This window comes from Penaeus vannamei, chromosome 11 (assembly GCF_042767895.1).
Source record: "Penaeus vannamei isolate JL-2024 chromosome 11, ASM4276789v1, whole genome shotgun sequence".
Taxonomy (NCBI): Eukaryota; Metazoa; Arthropoda; class Malacostraca; order Decapoda; family Penaeidae; genus Penaeus; species Penaeus vannamei.
The window spans coordinates 8,521,171-8,525,241 of NC_091559.1; the positions used below are offsets into that span (position 1 = coordinate 8,521,171).

The 4,071-nt window shown below is 38.2% G+C and overlaps 1 non-coding gene across 1 annotated transcript; it reads left to right on the forward strand.

Annotated features, from left to right (window-relative positions):
- The first annotated feature begins 1,688 nt into the window (after positions 1-1,688).
- TRNAK-CUU (transfer RNA lysine (anticodon CUU)) lies at positions 1,689-1,760 on the forward strand. The gene has a single exon. It is a non-coding gene; the product is annotated as a tRNA-Lys (tRNA).
- The last annotated feature ends 2,311 nt before the right edge of the window (positions 1,761-4,071 follow it).

A 4,071-nucleotide genomic window follows, 5' to 3' on the forward strand; every position in this document is an offset into this window, starting at 1 on the left:
AAGAGAGAAAGGGAGAGAGAGAAAAAAAGAGAGGAGAGTGAGTACGTAGACAGAGAGAGAAAATGGTGTGGGGAGGGAGAGATAGACAGCGTCTGAGAGAGAGAAAAAGAAAGAGAGAGAGGGGGAGGAAGTAATAAGCAGTAGAGGGAGGGAAAGATAGAAATATATAAATAAATAAATAAATAAATCACAGAGAAAGAGAAGGGAGAAAGTTCGTGTGGAAGAGTAAGGGGGGAAGGGGGAGTTTGGGAGGAAGGAAGAGGGAGAGAGAGAGGGGGAGGGTGAAATAAAGAGTGAGTGATGGAGAAAGAGAGAAAGATAGGGGTGAGGGTGAAGAGAGATGTAAAGAGAGAGGTATAAAGACAAAGAGTCGCGAGAGTGAGAAAGAGCAGGAGTGAGAGAGAAAGAGATAAAGAAGGATGGAAAGATATATAGACAGTCTCAGAGTGTGCTTGAGAGAGTGAGACAGATATAGAGAGAACAAAGGTGATGGAGAGACAGAAATAAAGATAGAAAAAGAGAGAGAAGGGGTGAGTGTGAGTAACAGAGAGAGGAGGGAGGGAAGAAAAGAGGGTTGAGAAGGAGAGAAAGAGAGAGTCAGAGAAAATGTGAGTTACAGAGCAAGGGAGTGAGATATAAATAGATAGAGAGAGGATGTGTGTGAGTAAGAGAGAGAGAGAGAGAGGGGGGGAGGGAGAGGGAGGGAGGAAGTAAAAATGAGAGAATGAGTTCGAGAGAAAGAGAAAAGGATTTCGACCGATAATACAGCGAAGAAATAAATATAACTATATAAGACATTCCTCCCCTGTCCACAGAAAGGATAGTACGTCTCCCGTGATAAGACTGCTCTCTCGCCTTCTCGTGTCTTCAGTATCAACGGAAAAGGTCCACGCCGAGGCTGATCTCTGGCGTGCATCCCTCGAGTGGGAAACTAGTGCTGGCTGTCTACGTGGGTGTGGGTATTGTGGGTACTTGAAATGCGGATGTTGGGATGCGCACCGGGCATTTTGAATGTGATCTGACGTTAATTAGACTAAATTAAGGACACGGCCGTAGAAATAGGTAATATGCCTAACAAAAGAGGGCATCCGACCAATCTTTTGTTCATTCAGTAGCAACAGGCTTCCACTAGCACCTCGGTGGCCTTGCGCGTGTGAAGCGCACGTGATGACCGCTACACCACGGGAACGATAGAAATGTGGGATGTTTCATTGTCTAATTTCGATATAATAGTGATTGAAAGAGAGAGAGAGAGGGAGAGAAAGACTGGTAGAGAATAATAACGATAATAAAAAGGAAAAAAAGTCAGTAAAAAAAAAAATAATAATAATAATTGCAGCTAAACATTAAACAAATAAACATTTATAGAGAACATCGTTTCCGTGTTATAGTGGTTATCACGAGCGGAAAACTACATTTTAAGGGTTTTTCAGTTATATTACTTAATGTTTATATTTTTATTCAAATTGTTATCATTACTGTCATTATCACTAGCATTATCATATCTATCTTATAAGTATCTTTATTGTTGTTTTATTGTTATTGTCATTATCATTACTTTTATCAATATTATCATCTTAATCATAATACACATTATTATTATTTTTTATTATTTTTTGAAACCATTACTAAACATGTACATAGGACACTTGATATTAAATTCTCTTAAAGTTCCTTTATATACTATAGTCTCCGTGGTGCAGTGGATAGCACATTCGCTTCTTACGCGAAAGACTTGGGTTCGAATCCCAACTGAGACGAATGTGTATGTGTTAACACATATACATAGTTTTATATGATAAATGGACACACACACACACACACACACACACACACACACACACACACACACACACACACACACACACACACACACACACACACACACACACACACACACACACACACACACACACACACACACACACACACACACACACACACACACACACACACACACACACACACACACACACACACACACACACACACACACACACACACACACACACACACACACACACACACACACACACACACACACACACACACACACACACACACACACACACCTATATATGCATATACACATGGATAAATGCATACATACATATATACATATACATATATGTACATATATGTATATATTTATACATATACATATATAAATATAAATATGTACATGTATGTTTATATATGATAATAAGTGATAATAACAATGATAATAACAATGAAAATAGCAATGATACTAACAATGATGATGATAATGATGACGGTAATAATAAAAACAGCAACGGTAATGATTATAACAATGATAACAAGAAAACAAAGATAATTATAGAAATAGTAATAGTGATTTATGATGATGATAATGGTAATAATCCAAATAAAGACAAGAAAAGAAAGATAAATCATATTGCTCTAATCCATCGAATAAAAAGAGAATGCAACAGCACCTGAAATGCTACGATATGCATCTTTAAAATGTCTGTACATCAGTTTGTGAATATTTGAATTTGTTAAATCATAAAAATAATAATAACAATAATAATGATCATAATACTAATGATGATGATACGAATACTAATGATGAGGATAATGATAATAATGAATTTCTCGATGACTGGCGACAGGAGCGCGGGGAAAATGTTGGTCAAATTCATATTTACATTCCTACGAGGAGACAGACAGGCTAACATCTAACAAATGGGACAGTCATTTCCATTTCCAAAGTCTCTTGTTACAACGTGCAGGAGTAGGCCTATGTGATTTAGATGAGCGGCGGAACGAATTCATATGTTCAGTAATAAAGTAAGGTTGCTCATGTGCTTACCTGCGCATTTGTTTCATTGTGGCTCGGTATAAGATTTTACACTTTTGTGAAATTGATTCGAAAGAAATTCAGTTTTACCATATTTTAATTTATTTTTTGAAGGATATTTGTTAGTATCTGACTTTTAATTCCGAAAGTTTCATGCATTCACATTTTCGACCCGAGCGTCCAAACCTGTTCCTGGCTTATCCACGATCTAGAAATTACCTTCATCACCCATTATTTTCACCATCACTGTCGCATCACCGTCGTCCCATAATCATCCTGGGTATCACGCGCGCTCACAAGCACACACATACTCGCGCGCGCTCACACACATTCACGCGCGCGCTCAGACGCACACACGCATACACACACGCTCACACATTATCACATATATGTTGCACATGTTGCATAAAGGCCTCTCCCAACCCATTCCTGTTGCCCCTCGACACCGTGGCCGAGAGGGTAAGGGCGCCAGATTCGAAACCCGCGATCGCGAGTTCGAATCTGCAAAAGGGAGCCAAAAGTGCTCCCTCTGGTTGCAACCTCGCCCGGGGCTGAAAGACATGAAAAGCCCCGGGCACAAAAAATACAAGACGCCCGCCGGTTGCAATCAGTTTTTCCCTATTGTACATTTTTATGTGTATATGTGTTTGTACTTATGTGTGTGCGTGTATGCTATATGCAACTCATGATAGGTCAATAAAAATACCATTCTCTCCTATTTCAGGGTAGGACATCCAAACAAGCCATATTTCTTCTATGTACAATTTACGCATATTCCAATGGAGCGTGTAATTATATGTGTGTATATTAATATGTGAAATTCAGTGTCCTTAATATTTGTGTGTATATTGAGTAAATAAATATGTTTGTAATATGTAAATTCGAACAGGTAAGGCAACCAAAATAAGCGAAGAAACAGAAAATTTAAGAAGAGCAACAAACTATAAGATAAAGAAATGCGGGAAGATGAGAAAAAGCGAAAATAGAAAATGCGTCAAATATGCGATAAAAGTCCGAAACAAAATTAAGAGAATCGACCCCATCATTAGAACATAAAGGAAAGTGACAAAAAGTGAAAGTAAACTATGCGTCAAATGTGCGATAACTATGCGAGATAAAAAGTGGGAAATAAATAGCCATAGCAAACAGAAAATAGAGCGAAGAAAAGTGAAAGGTGTGTAAATAAGAAGAATCGAAAAAAGAAAACGGGTCTAGAGTGTGATGAAAAATGCAAATTAAGAGAAACACTG